Source organism: Lynx canadensis, chromosome C2 (assembly GCF_007474595.2).
Source record: "Lynx canadensis isolate LIC74 chromosome C2, mLynCan4.pri.v2, whole genome shotgun sequence".
Lineage (NCBI taxonomy): Eukaryota > Metazoa > Chordata > Mammalia > Carnivora > Felidae > Lynx > Lynx canadensis.
Genome location: NC_044311.2, coordinates 36787371 through 36811807, shown reverse-complemented (window position 1 = coordinate 36811807; position 24437 = coordinate 36787371). Strand labels below are relative to the sequence as shown.

The following is a 24437-nucleotide window of genomic DNA, read 5'->3' as shown; positions in this document are numbered from 1 at the left end:
TATGGCAAATATTGATAGATATTTAACTCAGATAAACAAAAGCTCTTTGGGTCTTCAATGATTTCTAAGAGTGTAAGGAGGTCTTGGGACCAAAACATTTGAGAAATGCTACTCTAACCTATAAGAAGATGTTCAAAATGATTGTTAAGTTCTCTAAAAATTATTTTACTCAATAAGAGAAATCAGATATAGGCTTAAAAGAACGAGAGACAAAGTGAATGAGAATGTGGTAAAATACAAGCAGAAATCCCCAGGAGAAGGAGATCGAGGGATACAGAAACACAGACTGACATACCCACAGTCACAGAGACACACATTCTATAGCTGTCATGAATTTCCCAAGCTTGAAGTCATTACTAAAACCTCTGGAGTCTGAGCATGGCTGAAAAACCAGGGGGCCAAACAGGCCTTCCGCACTATAGGTGCTCAGGTGACAACTGTTCCTTGACTTGCAGGACTGCGGCCCGTCTTATGTTTGCACAATCTAGCACTGCTTGCATTCTTGCCTTCCAAATCTCAAAGGTTAGCCTGCTCACAGAATTTTGTGTGCCCATAACAATTCTAACCATTCATCTATTGAATTAGCCCCCACCCCATTAGATTCTGGAGACTGCTTTTAGGCACTGGTTCACTCATTCTACAACTGAACTTTAAAAAAGGGGAAGAGTACCTGGGTGGCTCAGTTGGCTGAGTGTCTGACTTTGGCTCAGGTCATGCCCCATATTGGGCTGTCTGCTGTCAGCACAGAGCCCGCTTTGGATCCTCTGTCCCCTCTCTCTCTCTCTCTGTCCCTCCCTTGCTCACACTTTCTCTCTCAAAAATACACATTAACAATTTTTTTTTTAAAAAGGGAAACAATCCTTAGCAATGATCTGACCAACTAACACTATTTCCAGTTTATTATATTTTTAAATGTCTTTTTATGTTGAGAGAGAGACAGATTGCGTGCACAAGTGAGCACAAGTGGGGGAGAAGCAGAGAGAGAGGGAAACAGAATCTGAAGCAGGCTCCAGGCTGTGAGATGTCAGCACGGAGCCAGACATGGGGCTCAAACCCACGAACTGTGAGAGCATGACCTGAGCTGAAATCAGATGCTTAACTGACTGAGCCACCCAGGCGCCCCTCCAGCTTAATTAAATCTTCCCTCCTCAATTAGTCAAGGCAACTTTACTGAAATATGCAGAAATCAAAAAACATAAAATGAGAGTTTCCACATAGATTTTAACTCTCATGGTACAAAAAAATCTTGGAAAACCTCTTCATTAATCAATAACATATTTATTATTAGCACTTTACAGGGCTTGTTAATAAAATTTAGTGTACTTTTATTAGTAAATCTTTAAGACATGACAAAGAGTGAAGCAATGCAACGTCGAGTAAGGCTACTCTCCGGGGCCAGACTGAGGCCTATTTTTCTAAATCTTCCGATCGGAGGAGAAGGCCCAAGGCCCTCCTGCAGCCGCTGGCCACCACCCAATTCCTAACGTACAGAACAACAAAACTGAATCAACAGAGCAACTTTTGCTTCTCTCTACTGCACAGCTCCTTCTATAAAAAGAAACTTAGAAATAAAACCCAACTAAAAAAAGAACACACTGTATTAGGATACTGACCTGGAATTCTGCAAAAGTCAAATGCACAGTCCATTTTGGGGCAGCGAGGGGCCCATATCGAAGTGAAAACTACCGCACGGGTCTGCTAGTGCCTGCAGAGAGTGTTCCGACAAAGGACACAGCTTCAGTGAGTCCGGTCCACCACCCCACACACATCCCTGCAGTACGTTTTCTCACAGTCCTGTTGGGTGACTACGTCACACCCTCACATGACAAGGTGTTAGAAACACACGCATCGGATCTCAAAAACAGATTACAAAACAGAAGCCCTTTATAGAGTTCGGCTATGTCTAGGAAAAGGAAAATCCTCTTGATTTCTCTTCTAAACGCAGTCCAAAAGGGGTAGAGAAGAGCTGCATTTATGAGACTTTAACGCACTTAAACCATCAGGTTCAAGAAAGCATGGTGAGGTGAGGAAAGTTTGCTTTTTCAACTGAAATTCAGGCCGTTCGAAAGGCTAACACCAGGAAGCTTCCAGGGTGTATTCAACAGAGAAAGGCTGGCTTGAACAACCTCACCTGAATATATTCTTTTGAAAAGGTAAACATCTGGTCTCTAGACTTGTAGTTGCGTGCATATGGATTGTAAGGACGAGCATTATCAGATTCATGAATGATGCAATGTGCTCAGTTAAATATTTCAAGTTGCTTGTTTGGAAAGATGAAAGGGGGAAAAGGTCCTTGGCTTCTTTTTTCCTTTTTGAAACACAACAGTATTTCAGGGTAGTCCATGTACCTTGGGTTCATCTCAGGATCATGCATGCCCAGATATCTGCTTGCTTAGAGAGTGTACCTCTAAGCCCTCCGGTGCTGTGTTTGTTCCTGATCTCAACCAAATTCCACTGACACTCAGCGTCCCTAATGCAGGAGGCATTTTAAATATGAATGCTGCAGGAACCAAGTTACCAAAAAGACCAGAACAGGGTTCCTGTCCTCTGGGACTTCTCATTTCCAGGTGAGCTTATCATAAAGAATTGGTCTCAAAAAACCAAATACCAATATTTTGGAAGCCTGAAGGGCCAACTGATTTAATGGCCCTATTCCTCTCAGGTGACTGCTTCCTCTTGGGAAGGACACAAGGAAGAACTGTCAGAAATTTTTGGCTACTGAACAACAATGACCCTCCAGCTGGTCACAAGAACTAAGATGGACTGAACACTAACTGCTGCTTTGGTGTTAAACCATCTAAACCCAGCTCCCCTGACACCCTCCCTCTCCACCCCCTGCTCCCTCTGTCCCCCAGGTTTCTCAGAACTACTGAATGACAAGGAATCCCAGTTTACACTGGTTCTTTCTGGAGGAGCCAGAAACTGGGCAGGAAGGAGCGAGCACACAACACACACACACAGCATGAAGAGCAGCACTCGGCACACGGTGGGGTTGGTTCAGTGAGTGTGGCTGGAATCAGCTGGAGAACCGACCATGTCCTGCTCAGCTGGTGGTTTGGAGAGGACTGCTTATGCAGTCCATGCTTCACACAGTACACGGGATGGTCTTTTATAAACACAAATGAGATCAAGTCCACCCCTGCTTAAAACCCTTTGGCGGTGTTCTCCAGACATCAGCACAAAATCCAGAAGCTTCTGGGGCGCCTGGGTGGCGCAGTCGGTTAAGCGTCCGACTTCAGCCAGGTCACGATCTCGCGCTCCGTGAGTTCGAGCCCCGCGTCGGGCTCTGGGCTGATGGCTCAGAGCCTGGAGCCTGTTTCCGATTCTGTGTCTCCCTCTCTCTCTGCCCCTCCCCCGTTCATGCTCTGTCTCTCTCTGTCCCAAAAATAAATAAACGTTGAAAAAAAAAAAAAAAAAGAAAAAGAAAAAAAAAAATCGAGAAGCTTCACTGTGGCCTGCAAGGCCCGGTATCATCCACAGCTCCCGGCTGCTCTCTCCAGACCTGCCTGCTCCCCTCCACCCCACTCTCTGTGCTCACTACATAGGCCTCCTTTTGCTTACTCCACCTGCCAGGTCTCTTCCAGCCCCGAGGGCCTTTAAACACACTGATCCCGGTACTGCCCAGGGCTGGCTCACTCTTGTGCTTTAGGCCCAGCTCAAGTGTCATCCGGGGGGATCACCCCAAGTCTCTGATTCTGCTTTCACTTGCCCTCATAATGCCCGGTTTTCCCTTCATACCACCTACCTCATCCTGCAATTATCACATGCGTTTGCCTGCTTGTGCATTGTCTACTCTGCCCACCAGAAGGTAAGCTCCGGGACAGAAAGAACCTTGTGAGTCCTGTTCACTGCTATGTCTACAGGATGCAGCACATGGTAGGTGCTCAGGAAACATCTGCTGAATGACTACATGAAATGGCTAGGCATAAAAAACATGAACGAGGCTCCCCTTGATTGAGAGAGCAACCTGCCCCCCTCCCCTGCATTCCCGATGCCCCGAACCCTGCTCTGCTTTTATTTTTTCCACAGTACCCATGACATTCCAATATACTACGCAGTTTACCCCTTTACTTCTTACTGTCCATCTGCCTGCTAGAACTGAAGTGCCACAAGGGCAGTAAACTTTGATATTCTACACTGATGTATCGTAAGCACCTAGAAAAGTGCCTGACACATAGTAGGCCCTCAGTAAATACTCACTTACTGAATAAACAATCCACACTGTAAATAGATACATGTTTCTAAATCAGCATTAGATATGGGTAGGCACCATAAATACTGCCAAATACAATGCCCACCTGTTTGAATTTCCCTAATCAATTTAGAATAAAATTGCTTTTATCTGATGTATTTCAGGTTGCAAAGCACTTCACATACTAATTCTTTTTTTTTTTTTTTTTCACATTTTATTTATTTTTGAGGAGGGTGGGAGGGGCAGAGAGAGAGAGGGAGACACAGAATCCAAAGCAGCTCCAGGCTCTGAGCTGTCAGTACAGAGCCCGATGCAGGGCCCGAACCCACAAGCCAAGAGATCATGACCTGAGCTGAAGTCAGACACTTAACTGATTGAGCCACTCAGGCACCCCAAATATTAATTCTTTTAATCCCCTTCAGCATCCCGGGCAGTGGGAAAGTAAAGTGGAGATATTACTATATACTCACAGGGTTAAGTGAATTAACAAACAGAGTTTGTGCTCAGTATATGGAAGCTGATATTACCGTGCCCACGGTATCGAGTGGAAACTGAGCCCAGATCAGTACCGTGCTTACAGAAGAGCTGTCACTTCTGATGGCAGCACGGTGCTCAGTCCCCCGCGCTCTACTGCCGCCTCACATGCGTGTGCACACACAGCAGGAGTGAAGACAGAGCAGCACAAAACTGCCCTGCACCGAGTCCAAACAGCAGGCATACTGTATAGGATCACTACTGTGGAAGCCCATAGCAGGAAGAGACCCAGGCCAAGATTCAAGAGCTAGAACCCCTGGGGGCAGCCAGCCTAGATCACACACCAGGAAGTAACTAAGAGGGGCACCTGGGTGGCTCAGTTGGTTAAGCATCCGACTCCTGGTTTGGGCTCAGGTCTTGATCTCACATTTTGTGAGTTTGAGCCCCACATTAGGCTCTGCATGGACAGTGTGGAGCCTGCTTGAGATTCTCTCCTTCTCTCTCTGCCTCTCCTGTGCACTCTTTCTCTCAAAATAAATAAACTTAAAAAAAAAAAAGTAACAAAGAAATGCTGCCTGTCATGAAGCAGAATGTGTCAAGAGTGGTAGCCAAGAAGGGCAGCTGAGGATCGGAGTTAAGGCAAGCAGACCCCCAGCCATGGGCAGCAGTCACCAGGGCAACCTGAGCATTGCTACACGTAATGGGCCCCGGCCTGGGACTCTGCATGCTGGCCGGGCAAACAGTGGTGCTGCAGTAGGCATTCTCTAGGTGCCACCTGAACACGTAACACAGTCATGGTGCCTGCTCCACAGCCCAGAATTTGCTAAACACTCAACACCAAGGCTTTATACCCACGTGTGGCCAACTTAAAATCTTAGTATTAAAAGAAGTTGCTTTCTAAAAGTCTATTCAGTCCAATTCAGTCCAAGGACTCAGAAGACAAAGACCAAGGATTTGCACAGCCAGGATTTGTTACTCTGAAGTGTATGTATGTATCAGGAAAATGAATTTTCATTTGCTTCCCCTCCCCAATGAGTATTTAGATTTACCCGCTCATTAGAGGACTGGGCATGATGCAGTCTCAGGGATCATGAAGCTCATGCTAGAGACCTATCAGTCAGGGTACAGCATGAGAGCAATGAGTATGAAGCGTCAGGGAAGCACTAGCAAAAGAGAATCTCCAGGGGAGGGTCACTTTGGGTGTCAGCTTTCCCCATGACAGACGGAAGAGTCCCCCCACAAACCCAGAACTGAGAGATGGTCAGTGAGGCTCATTAAAACCCTAAATCCAAATTCCAGTATCTTTTTTTTTTTTAATTTTTAATGTTTATTTATTTTTTAGAGACAGAGTATGAATGGGGGAGGGGCAGAGAGACAGAATCCGAAGCAGGCTCCAGGCTCCGAGCTGTCAGCACAGAGCCCAATGCGGGGCTGGAACCCACAAACCATGAGATCATGACCTGGGCTGAAGTCGGATGCTTAACCCACTGAGCCCCCCAGGTTCCCCCAAATTCCAATATCTTTACCAAGGATTATAAAGTCCTCTGCGACTTAACCGCATTTCCTGCCACTCTAACGTGCATCAGCCTTCTTTCTGTTCATTCAATACGCCTAGGAACTTGTCACTTCAGGGTTTTGCTTCTGCATCCTAGAATGCCCTTCCAGCCCAGGCAGTAGTCCTCTTTTATCTCTATCCAACAATCCTTTCCCCCTCAATTAGGTTCATCTGTTATCTATTCTCAGCATACTTTTCTTTCATAGCACTCCTTATGACTGTAATTAAACATTGACAAATGTGTGCCTTTACCACAAAAGTATAAATTCTATGAGAGCTAAGACTGTCTACCAGTATCCTTAGCTCCCGGCACTGTACTTGGCACAGAACAGGTGCTAACAAACCTTTACTGAATGAATGCAAAAACAAAAAGCACCCAAACATTAAGCTTTCTAAAGCCTACTATACCGGGCACTGTTACCAAGCTTTCTGGATCCAGCATTAGGTCAACAGAAACTGCCCTGCTATTTGTCACCTATGCTAAAAGGGGTGAGTATGTTTGTTGAACATAAAAAAAAGCCAAGAAGGCTGTTTTGACATGGTATAAGGAAACACACACACACACACACACACACACACACACACACACACACACCAGATCAACACTGCTAGCCTAAACCTGAGCCGGATAAGACAAGCCAGGGCCATTTATCTATTGCCCACAAAGTTGTCACTGCCCAAACAAGTTAAAACACTGAAACGCAGCTTCAAAACACTGAGAAATGGCTTACTATTACTGCTTTGGCTCAAAAAAAGGGAGAAGAGCAACCCTTTATGCCCTGATATGCTTTGTTCTGTTATAGACAACAGGCCCAAAATGGAATTCCTTATGCTAAGCTAAGCCCCATGTCACCAAACTGAAACTTAACTTAGTTTTACCTCTTCCAGAAATGGAATCTTAAACCAGTCAACCACGAATCAACTTTTATCAGCATTAAGTACCCTGCTAATAAGGTCCTGCCGTCCGCTATAAGGAGAGTAACCTTGCAATAACCAATCTGCCTCTTTGCCTAGTGTAACTTCCGTATTCTGCTCCCATCTGCCTATAAAATCTCTTGCCTTGCATAGCGCTTTGGCGCTCCTTTTTTTTATCTGCTAGATTGGATGCTGCTCAATTCACAAATTATGGAATAAAGTCAATAAAATCTTTAAAATTTACTCAGATGAATTTTGTTCTTAAATAGTTTAAACTCCAGGGATTTGGCTTTTGTCTCTTGAGTGCTTAGGCTAAGCTGGAAACAAACTTTTAAAATAACTTAAAAAAATATTAAAACTTCAAAGTGGTTAACATGTGGGTGTAGAATAAAAAAGTTACTGAGCTACGTTGTGCACATGCACTGGCCCATGACTTCTAACTATGCTGCTGTCCCCTGCTCTTTCAAGAGCCCCTCTGGGCAGCCTTCCTCAGGGCTGGTGTAGTGTCACATTGACATCCCACCACAAGTGCATCAACGTCCCCAACGAGACCTGCTCAACTGACAGGAGGAAATTCACCTCCTATGCCAGCCACATGCTGTGCCCTCAGCACCTGACGGGCACATCCACATGCCCAGTACCGTTCTACACACTGTGTACACACCATCCCGATTAAGTTCACAGCAACCTGATTTTGCAAATGAGAAAACTGAGGATTCTGAGAGGCTGTGTCACTTGACTGGGGTCATTTCACTAGTGAGCGGCACAGCTGGGATTCAGACTCAGCAGTAGAACTCAAAGACTAGACTCTCCATTTCAGGCTCAGAAGCACCAAGAAATAAAGAATAAGTTCTTGGTACCAAAGGCTCCTAGGCTCATGACCGCAGCCTACTTACCCGTGTGTGAGTGCCTGGCAAACTTTCAACTGGACTTGAGCAGGGCTGCCAAATGCAGGGGGACAGGCCATGCCCTGTGATATGCTGTCAAGAAGGGGAGGCTGAGAGCCAGCTCACGTTCTGCTTGGCCAGGCAGGTACACTGGGGAGGGCTGCATCCTCCTGCCATACGGACGGGACTGTTTCTTTAAAATGCATAAAGATACCATATGGACCACCAGGTGGCTCTGGGGTGAACATTTTGGGGAAATTCAGAATTTTCCATAACATTCTATTTTTAATTTGTGTTCCTAAAAAAAAAAAAAAAAAAGTAAACTTCAAAGTAATATATGGCACTCAAAAATATTATTATTTTTTAAAATATTTTATTTTTATGGGGCACCTGGGTGACTCAGTCGGTTAAGCGTCCAACTCTCGATCTCAGCTCAGGTGTTGATCTCAGGATCATGAGTTCAAGCCCTGTGTTGGGCTCCACGCTGGGCATGAGGCCTACTTAAAAAAAGATTTTATTTTTAAGTAACCTCTACATCCATTGTGGGTCTCGAACTTACAACCCCGAGATCAAGAGTTGCATGCTCTACCAACTGACCCAGTCAGGTGCCCCACAATTGTTATTTTTTTGATCCACTTCTATTTCAAGGTAATATTTATCAAATGCTTACCACTCACCAGTAACTGAGTGCAACACAGGGGCTACCATAAGAAGTGGGTATTGAAAGGGTGAGTGAGGAGATCAGAGCTCCTGAACCAGGAGAACTGAGAGACCCCAAAGCCCTGTATCAATCCATTCATGAAACAAGGCTCTCCCTAAGGATAATTCAGGATGAGGGAGATCACATCCAATCTGGGATAGTGGCAGAGAGCTTGAACTTTGGTGTCAGGTGGACCTGGCTCCGTCACATTCTGGCTGTGACCTTGGGCACGCTTCTTAAGCTCTTTGCACCTCAGCCTCTTCATCTGCAAAATGGAGCTAAAAATAGAATCTATCAGGGCGCCTGGGTGGCCCAGTCGGTTAAGTGTCCGACTTCGGCTCAGGTCATGATCTCACAGTTCGTGGGTTCAAGCCCTGTGTCAGGCTCTGTGCTGACAGCTCAGGGCCTGGAGCCTGCTTCGGACTCTGTGTCTCCCTCTCTCTGTGGCCCTCCTCGGCTCATGCTCTGTCTCTCCTTCAAAAATAAACGTTAAAAAAATTTTTTTAAAATAGAATCTATCAGGGTTAACATGAGGATTAAATGATAATACCTAAAAAGTGCTTTGTGTAGTGTCTGGAACAAAATCAAGCTTGCTAACCATGAGCTATTATTAATATTACTATTACCAATTAATAATTAGTTGCAAAGTCAGTAGGAACAAATATTGCAAGCCTTGGCCCCAGACCCCAAATATAAGGAATGTGAAATTCCTCAACGGCAGGGACATATGTTCTATTCACTGTGTGCCCAGAGGTCCCCATCACCCCTCACAGTACTTAATACCCCAGAGGGGCTCATCAGCTAATCATTCTTCCCTAATGCGGACAGCAGTTACATCTGAGCCTTAGCTCAGATGTGGGCATTTAGTTACAAGTACCATCTTAAATTCTTTTCTTTAGTTACATCGTTTGTTAGCGTTCTTCTCAGCACGTGGAACAAAGGTATTAACAGTTTAAATTAAAAAAATCATTCAAGTTAGCTATTTATTAGCAATTCTGGTAAAAAGCTTAATAGGAAGGAGACCAGGATGTTTAACGTTTAAGACAAATACCTAAATCACTTACAAATTTCCATGATGTGTCCTTGTCCCCTTAAGGCAGATCACTCAAACTGCGCTCTACAAGGCAAAGTTAGGGTGCTGTCTGTCAGCTTACTCGTGATGAGGCTGCTCTGGAGAGCAACATTCTTTCACCTCTGTTCTGCTGCTCCACCTCTACCTGTACACAGACTCCTAGCAGACCATGTTTGCTCCTTTCCTCTCATACCATGGGACTTTTGCAAGGCCATGTCCTGGGACCTCCCTCTTACCTTAAACCAGGAACCTAGTAACTTGTCAGTTTGGTATGACTTATTTTAGAGAACATTTTGGTTTTCTGATTTTAGAATTTTTTTAGTTTACGTCTCAGTTTAATGGATTCATTCGATTGTGGTTTGTTCATTAAAATTTTTTTTTTAATTTGGGTTCAGTCTGGGGTTTAACATGTTTATGTGCTTATTTGGATCTGGTCCAAGCTTCCACTGAAACCCTGGAGGAAAATTTTTGACAACTGTCAGATGTAGTCAGTAGTCGCAAACTCTCCTTCTCCTGTTCCATTGGGCTGTCTTTTCTCTGTCTGTATAGTTACATCTTCATCCTTAGAGGTTAAAGCAGGGTCTCTGCTTATACACTCCTGGGTTTAAATTCCAGTTCTGCTGCTTACTAGCTGTATGAACTTGAACAAGTCAATTAACACCTCCAGACCTGTTTTTTTTTTTTAATCTACACAATGGATATGATAGGGCAACTTACACATAAAGTGCATTTCATTCTATTGCTCTTTTCACTCTAATTTTCCATGAAAATTCCAGAAATCAATACCTACAACTCTTTTCTTTAGCCCATCTCATTTTGATAATAACAACCAATTTAATGCTTGCTGCTTGAAAGGTTGGAATCAGGGGTTTCTCTGAAGCTGAAGTGGAAAGATGAATGGCCTAGAGAGTTTCAGGCTTCAAGGGCTTCCAGTGAGCCTGAGCAAAAGACTAGTTCTGACAGGCTGGGCAGTCAGGAGCCAGGCTGACCCCAGAAGAAAAGGAGTTAGCTACACAACAGTCATGGAAGATAAATGCAAAAACAAATATTTAGCAAAATAAGGGACTATGTGGGTAATAACAGTAACAGTTCCTGTATCAAAGTCTTGCGAGAATATGTTAATGTAGGTACAGTAATGTAACTGTGATAGAACCAATGCCTACTTTTAAAGAAAAAGTACATGCATCATGATGTTTATGATAAATAAAATCAATAACTGTATTAACAAATAGAAAATTAGTGACTATTGGTTTTTTTTGGGGGGGGTTCTATATGCCCATTGAAGATATCACCCACCACAACCCTACTGTGAAGAATAAGCAGAGAAGAGGCCAGTGGCTTCTTTGGGTCCACACATTGCTCTTCCCACTGTGGGTAAAGATGCTGAGCAAGAGTGCCCTCAGACTATCATCTTAGCCCCAGATTAGATCATTACTCAGTTTTTTCACACACAGAAATGGCAAAAACATCCACATGGCCAGCCCCACCAGTGTTAGCAGACGGAGGGAAGGCAAAGCATTTTACAACCTGAGTGCTCTGTTCTCTTCACAGCTCCCTTCTGTTCCATCCTCACCTCACTGGGAAGGGGGCCTTTAAGCACAATAAAGAAGTCATGCCCAGAGTGGCAATCAATACCAGCAAGGAAGAGAGGAGGCAGGGCAGAGGGTGCTCTGTACCAGAAGGGGTGGGGCCGGATGCAGGATACGGGGAAGGGAGACCATGGAGGAAAGAGCCTGGGGCTCCCTCCCAAGGAGGTCTCTGCGCTGAGGAGCTTCCTAGTAATCACAACTCCTGGGAAGGTCTGGCTACTGTCACTGAGCCTGCCCACGCTGCTCTTCCAGGTGTCACGGGCTTAATAACAGGGTTATGGTCATAAAAGTAAATTTCCTAAGGCAGTTCCTAGCTCCGAGATTAGACAGCCCCCGTTACAAACATGATCCTTTAGACAGAGTTTTGCCTTGGCAGCAGCCTTTTCCGGGTTGTGTTCTGAAGTTCTTTTACATTTGATGACCACAGCCCATCTCCAGTCCAGAGCGCTGTGTCCACAAGATGGTGCTGAGTCCACACAGAGAAATGCTCAGTGTCCTGGGTAGCTGGTAATCCTGTCCCCTCAGTCTTTCTCTCAATGGGCAGATGAGTATGCATTGCTCCAAAAGAAATAGACATTGAGTGTTTTAGGTAACAAAGAGAGCCGGCTTCTTAATGGAGTTTGCACTCTAACTTGTTCTCAATTTGCCACAAATGGCTTCTAGGGAGTCTTCAGATAAAGGGTGGGTACCGCCCTGCCCAGTGGAGGAATTTCCTCCTTGGAGGGGCAGTCCTCACCAGGAGCAAAGAAGGGGCCCTCAATGGTGGCCTCTGCCCTACGAGAGCCCTTTGAAGGTTTATTTAGCATGTCCCCCCTTCCTGGGGTAAACATTTCAAATTCCTCTACTAGTCCACTGTGAAGAGGGTTTAATAGACAAAGAGCATTGGATTTCGTCCAATCCTCTCATTTTGGATGCAAGTAAATTGAGGCATGGAAAAGTCTAAGATCTCATGGTGTGACCAAAACTGGTTTCTGGACTTCCGATTCCATGTGCTTCATTATATCACACTCCAATGGCAGATACTAGGACCTGCTTACTAATAGCAGGACCACAGAAAGGACCTGACCTCCCTAAAACCACACAGGGTGTTAGGAGGATTCAGTGAGAGTATCTGAGCACTCAGCAAGGGCAAATAGGGAGCAAATAATTGATTTTATTTAGGATACACACATGCTTCTTTTTTTCTGGCATGAAGTTCTCCTTTCTTCCCTTGTTTTCTTCTTCTTTCTCAGCTTCCAAACTTCCAAGGCTGAGTTTTTTAACCGAAGCTCAAACACACCCATTTATTCTGATTAAATTCAATCATGTTCATTTTTGTTCATCATCTCCAGTGTGCTGGGATATTTTAGAATGTAAATTCTAACTTAAAATGGATCTACTGATGTTTTAAAAACATGTTACACAGATTAATCCTCCTGAAATTTACAGGTAAGTTTAGGATGGTGATGTCTGTGACAAAAAAAGGCAGGGCTGTTTTCTATGCTCACCTCCAGAGTGGCAGAATGTGGTCATTCTTCTAACCTCTCCCCCCACCGCCCATCATGTTTCAGGACTGGGACTTGGAAAATATTTTTCAACCTATCAGGATAAAACAGATAAAGCCTTGATTTCATTTTTGGTGAGGAAGCAGGTTGAATCTACACTATGAGGAAGTGGCCCTGTGAAGAACATCTCCGTCTGTGCTAATGCGTTAATATGTTTGGAATCAAGACACTGAGACCTCAGGATAAGTGAGCTCTAGTGCTGAGATCCAGAAAACTTCTGAGCTGCAGAAAAGAAACCTTTTACTTAAAAGAACCAGCTCCCTGGAGTCGATCTGTGATCCCTGGGCTGGTCCTTGGTTACAGGTGAACCAATGTAAAACCCTGACCAGTTACATTCTCTCAGCTCTGTTGTTTCAGTAAGCGGAAGACTCTAATTTTCTAACCACTCTTCCTCATTCCCACATCCTCCCTAACTAGCTCGTGCCATTTGGTTTTCTGGGGCTCACAACCCAGCCTCCTGGTACCCTGCCCCACCAGGAAATCAGACAACCTGCAACTAACTGCCTCGGTGCCCATATTCACTGACCCAGCAGGACACCACCTTCTCCATCCTGACACTTTTCTAAAGGCCAATCTTCTGGACCTAAATGCAGAACAAGGACAAGAACACTCAGCTTTACTCCTGCTTAGCCTTAGGCCATTTACAAATCACTTTCATACGTACCATTTCATTTTCTTTCTCACAATACCACTCTGGGCTGTGAAATACTATTTCCATTTCAAAGATGAAGACACCGAGGCTCAGAAAAATTAAGCCAAATCCTAACACCACATATCATGTAATTGGCAAGGTTGGGTTTTTGACCCTGATCTTGTGACTGTGGGTCACAAACTCCTTCTAGCATACTTAAAAGGAAGACTGTATTTATGTGATTCCAAATGCTATTAATAAATATGAATCACCATCTCATCTTTTGAGTATTATGTTTAATGGCTGTGTTTTTGTGTGTGTGTGCCAAATTCAGTGTCAAATGTGAATATGCCATTCGAAAGATTATATATCAATAGCCATTTGACCAACAGATGCAGTTTTTCCTGACCGGCCTACAAACCATTAACACTGCCAACCAGGTGACCATGTCTGCATTCCACTTTGTATTCTCTGCCATCTTGCATTACGTGATGGCACAACATTTTGTTTAATTCGTTCTGTAAAACGGGAATGATACCTGAGATGATTATCGGGTCAGTTAAAGGAAGTAACGACTACAGAGAACCTAGCTAGGAAGTGTTCAATTAATGGTATTACATACTACTACTTCTACTTCTACTGAAACTTCATTACGGTCATTAAAACCAAGTAGACCTTTGTTTTCTTAACAGGTGTCTGAGGAGGCAGCATGGGCTCAATAATTCAGAGAAGCAGAAACACTATTTCAACCCCTTAGCTTTGTTTAATCCTTTATTTCTTCCCTCATTCAGCAACCGCCTGGAGCCCACAGTCTAATGAAGAGACAGGCATGCACACAAACAGCTCCTCCGTGATGATCACACTCGAGTGAGTGTGCCCAGGACTCCGAAGGAGGCAGGCTTAAACAGTTGGGGGAAGGAGAGTCAGGGAAAGAGAGGTGGAATGGAGTCCTGAAAGATACAGGGCATTTCTTTGGAATCGAAAAGAGAAAAAGGCATTCTATCTCCAGGCAGAGGTCTGAGCAGAGGCAAGGAGGCATGAGATAGAATGATACATGTGGGGAATGGCAAAGAGGTGGGGAATGGCTGCCACACAGGGTGTGGACAGGGCCTGATGGAGACAGAGAGGGACAGACTGGCAGGGACCCAGGTGTCAAGAGTTCTGAATGTTACCAAGACTTTGGATTTTATCCTCCAGCCTAGCATATTGGAGTCACCCACGGGAACTGGATAAAAAACCAACAAGCAGGCTCCAACTCGAGATTCTGGTTTGTTTGGTCTTGGGTGAATACTGACTACTGAGATTTTTTTAATTTATTTATTTGCAGAGAGACAGAGAGCGAGCGAGTGGGGGGTGGTCAGAGAGAGGGAGAAAATCCCAAGCAGTCTCCATACTGTCAGCGCAGAGCCCACATGGGGCTCAAACTCACGAACTGTGAGATCGTGACCTGAGCCATAATCAAGAGCCAGGTGCTTAAGTGACTGAGCCATCTAGGCGCCTCTCCAGATGATTCTAACGTGCAGCCTGGACAATCGTGAATCATTTAAAAGATTTTAAGTGAGAATCATTTGACAAATTTGCAGGCAGATCATTCTGGAAACCATTTGGTAAGAAGGATGTCTGCAGGGAGTGTAGAAAGAAGGCAAAGGTCGGGGCGCCTGGGTGGCTCAGTTGGTTGGGCGGCTGACTTCGGCTCAGGTCACGATCTCACAGTTCGTGAGTTCGAGCCCCGCGTCGGGCTCTGTGCTGACAGCCTGGAGCCTGTTTCAGATTCCGTGTCTCCCTCTCTCTGACCCTCCCCCGTTCATGCTCTGTCTCTCTCTGTCTCAAAAATAAATAAACGTGGAAAAAAAAAAAAAAGAAAGAAGGCAAAGGGAAGGTGGGGAAGAGGAGAGAAAGATCTGAAAGCTATTTGGATGGAAGAATCAACTCACCGGAAATGAGAGGAAAGAGAGAGGGAAGGGTTTACACCCCGATACCATTGCCTCGATGTGCCACTGGCAGGTAGGGAACCTGATCAAAGAGCTGGTTTGGGAGGAGGATAATAAAGTCTGTGCTCCCTGAGGAGCCTGCGGAATACGCAGGTGATGCTCTCAGTCAACAGGCTTCCAAAACAGACTCTGCTGCTGAAAGCAAGCCGGCCTGAAGACTCAGATGTGCAGTGCACTGGCAGGCATGGAGGAGGTGGTCGCAGACATGAGCAGGGATATTGCCCAAGGAAAGTAAAGTGGATGAACAGAAGGAGCCTGAGGAATACCACTCCTGAGGGGTAATGGATGTATCAGGATCACCTGGAGGCCCTCATCAAAACTTTAGTTTCTTAGTGCCACTCCAGACTGACAGAATCAGAACGGTCAGGGGGTAAAGCCCCAGAGAGTCATTTTTCACAAGTTCCCAGGCATCTCTGAATCAAGACTAGGACTGGACACTGCATCAGTTTCCTAATAATGCTGTTAACAAGTTACCACCAACTCAGTGACTTACAACGACAGAAATGTCTTCTCTCACAGTTCTGGAGGCTGAAGTTTGCACTCAAGGTATCAGCAGGGCCGCGTTCTTTCTGAAGACGCTAGGGGACAATCCTTCCTTGCCTTTCCCAGCTTCTGATGGCTCTAGGCGTTCTCTGGCTTGTGGCTGTGTCACTCTACTCTCTGCCTATGTCTTCACATGGACTTTTCTTTATGGGTTGCTCCTCTGTGTGTTTCTTAGAAGGCCAGTTGTCATTGGATTTAGGGCCCACCCCACAATCCAGAATGAACTCATCTCAACATCCTTAACTAACCTACATCTGCAAAGACCCTTTTTCCAAATAAGGTCGTATGCACAGCATCGGGATACAAACACCTCTTTTGGTGGCCACCATTCAACCTACTACTGACCCCATGGCAAAAACCCATCTGGATAAATGGGAGAGGGGACTGAGATCCAGAACTCCAAGCTAAGTTCCCTGACAGTAGCAGGAAGAAGAGGAAGAAAGAGGTAGAGAGAGAACTATTTCAGGGACTAAAATCAGCAGCTACACTTCCAAGTCTTACGCCGCCCAAGGGACCCCGGGCTGCTAAGAGTGTAGCACACAAGGCCATCTGAAAGTACTATGCAGACTGGAAAAAATCACCACAATCATAAATTAACAAATGCTAGACCATGGTTCCCTCAAAATACAAGTGAAAGCTTTGAAGGGCTGAAAAGACTTTTCATTAATTCACTTTCTAGACTAAATTAATTTGATATGAAGTTAGGCTTCATTATCTCAGATACTGTGGCCACTCTGTCCTCACCACTCTAGTAGCTTTCAGTCCAGACAAGTCACCGAGGCAGCACAGGATTGGTTACTTCTATCTTTCCAAATGTTTCCTTAGGAGCAGGCAAAACTCTCAGTCACCAACATTAAAGAAGGTTCAGTTACACCTTCCTTCTCATGCCTCCCGGGGTCCCCGCACCTTTACTGAGACCACATCCCTCCTCATTTTTACACTGATACATGTTCCACCACTAAAGTCCTACACCAGTATTGCTTGTGTCGGTTCCCTGACACGCAAAGGTTTTCTGGCCTCTTAACATAGGAATTTCCTTTCTTGGCAACATGGTTTGCCTGGCCAGAAGGTCAGTGGGGCATGGGGCAGGTGGAAAGGAACCACATGCTAGGCTGAGGTTAAAGTCATGGCTCAGGAACACTAGCCTTCAGAATCAGATTCCTGGTGTGGTCAAAACCACCCCATCATACATCCTTACAGTATAATGCAACAGGTACATCCCCCAAGATGTCCCTACCCTCTAAGACTATCCGAAAGCATCTTCTAGCTAGCACACCCACAAGGACCAATCTCTACGCAAGTCTGTCTCTGCTTTACCACAGCATCTAGAGCAGTGTTCCCCAAACATTCATGTGCATGAGTCAGCTGGGCATCTTGTCAAGTGCATTTTCAGACACTGTGGGTCACATGTATGTGGTCCATCTTCATTTATGTCAGGGTGGAGATGGCTGAGGTGTACAACTGGATTTCAGGTTTAAGGAAACTAAGTTCCTTTACCTACTGGTGAAATTATAATAGTTATAATGGTGATGACAATGATGCCAATGACAGGAAGAGCTAATATTTACTGAGCACTTTCTACACGCTAGGCCCTGTGCTAAGTGCTTTACAGACATTATGATTCACTCTGCACCGAGAGAGCTAGGGAAAACAGGAGTGGTTAAAAGATATTTATAAAAAAGGCAAGGCATTTTAAATTCCAGGATGTGCAGAAGGTCAATCAAGTGTCAACAGAGAGAGGCCAATTCTCACACTGTCCCGGTCTGGGACTAGCTAGGCAGTAGCTAAATGCTTGATATTTCAGAAAGCGTCTTTGGGCTAAGCAAGTCAATGCTAGAGACTATTTCATGAAATGCCTGCTGTCCCTCACTGTCACCCCATGGCCTGATGCCAGCCAGGTTAGCCTCTGCAGTCTTGGCTTCATTCAGCCGCCTCGGGAGGAACATGCCTGAACAGGGAGTGGCTGCTTTTGGTGGGTTCTTCCTGTTCTATCCTGGGATGGGCACAGTGAGCACTGGGCAGCTTAATCAAGGCTGCTATGTCTGATGCCTCTCAAGATGTCCCCCAGATGTCCTTGGACATACATGTTGTGTTTTGCTGCTGATTCTACTGACAAATAGCTTTGCCAGTATGAGACCAGACACCGTTTATATTCAAAGTGGTTCCCTTATTTGCTGTGACATGGAGAAGGTTCAATGGCCATGACCTTTCCTTGGGATGGGTCTTAAAGAACTTCAGTCCCAATGCTCTGCAAGAAAAGACTGGGCAGGCTGCCACTGAGGAAACCCAGGTTGGTGGCCTGAGTCAGATGGTGTGGCTCTATAATTGGCAGGCAAGCAGTCCGGAGGCTGAATTCAGCCTGTCGATATGTTTCATTTGGCCCTCCAGTACTTAAAAAAATTTTCAAGCCTCCGGTTTGCCCCAATTTCACTATTCTATCTTCTTATACCCAGCCACACTGAACGTTCATATTATCTTCTTGCCCCCATATGTATCTGAACTTTAGACCCTAATCTATAATAACCTAAGTAGAAATCACTTAAAAGTTTTATTCTGCCTATAACGTTTCCATCTCTGCACTATGATTCAATGCCCTCCTAAAAATTATATGGTGAGGTATCAGTATCCAAGCTTCCAAAACTACTGAAGTATTTCATCTTAATGAAGGATAGGTGGTGAGAAGCCTTAACATGGAGTGTATTTGGGTCACACAATATTTCTTCAGGATCCCTCCAGTTTGTTCATGCCCAAGTGGAAAGTTTCTTAATATATGAATCCTAGGGGGCAGAGTGGCAGATATCAAACTCTTCACTTTGCTTCAAAAGTCACGTCAACCACAAGGTCAACTCTAGCTCCTCAAAATCAGATTCATACTCCTGGAGGCACCCTGCTTTCCTTTCCAAAAGAGATTCCACATTCATCGTTAGCAGATGATACAGTGAGGGAAGCAATAATTGCTGAGAATGCACAGGCTTTTACCAGTAGTTCCTTCCTGGGTCAGAGTATTCTGAATGACACCGTGCTTCACCACTGTATCACACAAATAACAATTCCAAAAGCTAGACACAGAAATGCAGCCTGGACAACCTGGCAGTCTGGGCTTCAAACAGTGGGATCCACATAATAACGCGTATCTACCAAGATCACAAGTGGCTCCAGGGAATTTTTGCAAAGTGCTCAACAGAACAATGGTGATCAACCCAAGGAAGCAAATTCTGCTCCAGAGACCCTGGGCGTAGGGGTGGGGGTGCAGAGCTGATCCTTTTGGCCTCTGACACCAGTGGGGACCTCCTGGAGAAAAGCTGCTGAGCCTTCTTCCCTGTTCCGCCACGCTTGCTCCCCACTGTCAACACACAGTCCGCAGTCCACAGCATGTTCCCCCCTGGTGAAATGCCAATGCACAGGGATCGTTTTCATGGACCCGAGCTCTCACATATTTGAATCCATGTACGTACTTTCCTTGCACACACGTTTCCTCCTCCTGTGTTTTCCTTGACTTCTCTTCCACCTCCCATTTTTCCAGTCTGAAGCCACCACTGGACACACTGCAATCTCTGGAGCGAGGCCAGGCATGGCAGCATAGATCCCCGAGGTGGCACAGGATTGTGAAACAGTCACCTCCTCCCTGGGTCCAGGAGATACAGGTGACTGGGAGAGCTGTCAAGCAAGCCTGTCTGTAGGTCTGGCGTACAACTGGAGGCACAAGAGCTTCTGTACCGTGAAAATGCTACAAAAACTCTGGCTGGTCACACAAATGGACACACAGCGGCTGAGACAAAAGAAATTGCCTGGGGAAAACTTGTGGGTGGAAAAGGCAGGAGGAGGAAGGAATATCAAAGGGACTGAGAGTTCCAGTGAGGTTTTGCCAATCTCACACCGAAAGAAACTAACTCGAAACTGAATGAAGGTTTCTGGCGGTAGTCAGGTATCAAAATAGTTCCCTCCCCCCTCGCTCACCTGTTTGACTGAAAGTATCTGGGGGGAAACAGAGAGCAGTTACAGCGATAAATAAGCTGTCTACACTAAAAAAAATAGTAAAATCCTCCAAACAAACCCAAACCTGCTGCAGATAAAAACCCACAATAGGCTGTTTAAAAAACTATGCTTTTGAATATACTGATCTAAAAAAATCTGAAGAACAGGCTGTTCTGCAGAACAGCTCGAGTTTCTGCTTGTGCTTTCATTTTAGAAAACAAAATGCTCATAGACTCCACAGTGGGAGGGGCTTCACACAGGGATTCAAACTCACAGAAAATGGCCACCGGGTTCGGAAACCTGAACACAACAAACAGGACACTCGGGGGACCTTCTGGGAATATACGGCACTTAACTTTCACGACAGTAATTGTCTAGAGACAGATATAACCTTTTTTTCCCCGATCAGTAACATAAATCATGGCCTCCAAAGGATTTGTTTGTGGAACGCCACAATGACTAATCACCCGACTTTTTTTTATCCTCCCTAAGCAAGGGAACCTCATGGGGCGAAGAAATAGGTCATTTTTAATGTAAGGTAGCTACTAGGATTAGAGGTAAGACTCCTACTTAAACTTCATTTAAAAAAAAAAAAAAGTCCTCAAAAAGGATTTCCTAAAATAGAAAGACGCGCAAATCATCTTATCAGAAACTCACAACAATAAATAGAAAAGAAAGTCTTAAAATAGATGATGATTCAAATGTGGCAAAAAGCTCTTGAGTGATTTCCTGAAAATGTCAAAACCAAAACCAAATATCAAGAATATTAAATACACAACAAAACAGGGTAAGAGACTCACTCTGTAGCGTATACTCGTTTAAGAAAAGATGTGTTTCCCGGGTAATTAACGGTGCTTCGGTGCAAAAAGTCAACTTACAGTGTATACTGGCTACAGAAACTCCAGAATTGCTAGACCTTGACAGGAAAAATTTCAAAGGTCACGTTCTTTTTTTAACCCTATTTACAGCACTCAGGGTAGGCCAGTTCTCTAACGTCTGAGTAAAACCCCATTCAGGGCTTCATTTCTTTGCCACCTCACTGCTGTTTCCATCTATCCTAGTGCCTTCTGCTGACTCAAGGTGGTCCTCCCATTAAAGCAAAGGTGGAACTCACATCAGTCCAAGGTAAGGGCAGAACACAGGGCAGAAAATATGGTTCTGCAGCGCGCACCCAGGAAGCAAGTATGACTCTGGCTGCTGTGAGACAGTCCTAACTGCTTCCACCCATGAGCATAAAGACAGCATTGGGACCTTGAGAAGACTTGCTCTTTGAGCTCATGTCAGGGACTACAAGACCAGAATAAACAGGTATAGGCAGGGACAGACCAGAATGCTGAGTAGATTTTTAAAAAAGGAAATCCTGGGGGCATCTGGGTGGCTCAGTCGGTCAAGCGTCCGACTTCGGCCCAGGTCATGATCTCATAGCTCGTGAGTTCGAGGCCCCAGTTGGGCTCTGGGCTGACAGCTCAGAGCCTGGAGCCTGCTTCAGTGTGTGTGTGTGTGTGTGTGTGTGTGTGTGTGTGTGTGTCTGCCCTTCCCCTGCCTCCCATGCTCTGTCTCTCTCTGTCTCAAAAATAAACAATAAAAAAATTTTTTTTAATTAAAAAAAAAGGAAGTCCTCACTTTGGTCTAGAAGTGAATCAATGTTCTATCAGAGTTAATCAGAAATCTCTATGCCTACGTGAAAATGCATACAAGTTTGGGTCTCTTGCCTGGCATGATAAGAAATTCCGCTTTGTCTTTACTGAATTGGTAGTCTTATTATCTAATTGTAAACAACTCTACAAATAATCAGAAGTTGTTCTAACACATGAACAGGAAAAATAACACAGACAAAACGGGGCCTAGAAACAATATCCAACTCACGAAGCAGGAAGTGACAGCTCCCATCTATCTCACCTTACACAAAGCCTGCCTTCATGGATTGCTGAAATAACCTCAGGATGCTCCTCTAGGATTTAAATAGCCACTGGTTTCTCATGAAAACGCAGCATAGGATAAACACACGTATAAAAGCGGCCAGCAAAAGGAGTCAGCAAAACACAGGCATTGAAATGGCCAGTGCAAGCTGGGTCTTCCTCTTCATATTCCTTCAGAAAATATTTAATTCCTATCAAAATTAAATTATTTTATAGCGTAGTAATTTACACTGGAGTAAGAGAGAAAAAAACGCTTTAAAAAAGGAAACCAGGGGCACCTGGGTGGCTCAGTTGGTTAAGTGGCCAACTCTTGATCTCAGCTCAGGGTCATGAGTTCAAGCCTTGTGTTGGGCTTCACACTGGGCATAAAAACTACATAAAAAAAAAAAAAAAAGGAAACCACCTTCTGCCTCTCCCAGTTTAAAAAGAAAATTTCTCGACTACTTTAACTGACAAGAGTCCACTGGTCAACAGGATGGAAGTTTTGCGTCATGGTGTCCTACTGTGTACTAGAAGCCCAACAGGCATTATGGTCTGCTCTCCAACAGAACAGGTTCAGCCTCTCTTTACGCTTTGCTTGCTCATTGCCATCTTCTGCTCTCCTTATAACCTGCCTTAAGACAGGACCCACCTGTTTCTGCAGAGAACATACTGGACTGGGCACTGGTCACTGGGTTCTGTTCCCAGCTTGCTACTAGCTGTGTGATCTTAAGTCCTAGCACTTCCCTGGACTCCTATTTCTTTATCTAGAATGTGAGGAGGTTGGGCTATTTCATTTCTGAGGTTCTTTCTAGCGAAGAAATTTGAAAACCATGATTCCCTACCTCCTATTTTATCATCTCTTGATTGATTCCTAGCCAGGCTCTGTCTTTTTGTAAGAACCTTAATTTTCTCCCAAACAATCTCCCACCCTTAAATTCATACACTTGCCTCAAAAGTGTAGAGGGTAAAAGCAGAACCCAAACTCTGGCTGGTACTAGTCTGTCTATGAGGACAGTCAGATGGAACTCTGAAATCAGGATCCCTGGAAGACCTTAAACACAGAGTTAACTCTTGCCTCCCCTTTCCACCCGCTTGTCCCAGCACCTCTGTTTTTCTGCTGGAGAGGGAACAGAATTACTGCATCTTAGAGCTAGAAGGAACCTCAATAATCACTGAGCCAAACCTTCTATGGTTACAGATGTGGAAACCAAGGCAGCAAAGCTCTACAACTTTCCTTCCCAAGGTGGCTCAGTGGGTCACGGGGACAAGTCCTAGGCCTCCTGGTTGGTCTGGTCTCTCACACCATGGTGTTTTTTGTCTCCCCCAACCTCCCTATGCAGGGCTCTGGGCTCCTTCCCTCTCCCCACCTTAGGCTTCAGGGCCTCAGAGGATAATCAACAAACACTTGCTGAACACCTCTGGGCAATCCCCCTAGGAACTGTTCTAAACGTTCAACTGGCACAGTGACTCTGGGAACATTCAGCCCTGCACAGGGACAGTAACAGCTATAAAAAGACACAAATTGATGGATCTTATCAGTGTAGAAATCCACTGGTGTTTTCACTTTAAAAAGAAAGCTTGCAGCAGCACATGGATAGTAGATAAGGATAGGTGAGGGAGACAGGGGTGAGGGAGACAGGGGTGAGGGAGACAGGGGTGAGGGAGACAGGGGTGAGGGAGACAGGGAGGTTGCCACAAGTGTGGGGTCCCAATCTGACACCTGGCACATAGGTAATATTTATTGAACAATTTCAAGTTTGCATGTTAGCTTTGCTCCACTTGCTTCTTGTAAAAAATTCTGAGGTTACAATAATATCAAGGACAAGGGTCTCTAAGTCTTCGACCTAAAATCAGAAACACGGATCTATTTCATACTCTCTGTATATAGCTGGGGAAACAACTGGGTGTTCCCTCCCCCTGAGAGAGGATGGACTTTGGAATCAAACCTCAGGGTGTGAAAATCTCATCAGCTTCCCTACTGAGCTTCTTTGCCCCAATTTCCATCATGCCAGGTTATTCTGAGGTTCTAATACAATGGCTAAAATACTGCACATAAGGTATAGAATTCACTTCATGAAAACTGCTCTGTCTTCTCCCCTTGGGCACGATGAGAACAGACAGAGAAACTCTAGGAAGGCTCCAGGCCACTGGCATCCTCCAAAAGCAAACCATCAACAGAATGCCAACAGCATTATAAAAGGATAATTTTAATAAACATATTCCAGTTATCTGATTTTTAAATTATGTGCAAGGAGCACAAAGAACAACTCAATATGAACAAATCGAATATGTTTTATATTCTCTATACATAGCTTAAACATCAATATACATATGTCTCGATCCTTTCTTGTGAATAAGCAAAGAAAACAACTAGGACTAGGAGGAAATATAGGATCAGTTATTTTTTCATAGATTAAGTGACGTTGGGATAGACGAGCGATGTGAACTAGCCTAAAAATTATATGATT

General features: G+C 44.8%; 1 protein-coding gene across 7 annotated transcripts in view; it reads right to left on the bottom strand.

Moving 5' to 3' along the window:
* ZBTB38 (zinc finger and BTB domain containing 38) overlaps nucleotides 1–24437 on the bottom strand; it is a 160960-nt gene that overhangs the window by 48574 nt on the left and 87949 nt on the right. The window contains exon 1 of one of the 7 annotated variants that reach the window (XM_030328878.1): nucleotides 1614–2132. The exons of the other annotated variants lie outside the window; for them this stretch is intronic. The gene's annotated coding sequence lies outside the window, so the exon portion shown is untranslated. Of the gene's footprint in view, nucleotides 1–1613; nucleotides 2133–24437 lie in introns of those variants that run through there. 7 annotated transcript variants of the gene reach the window in all.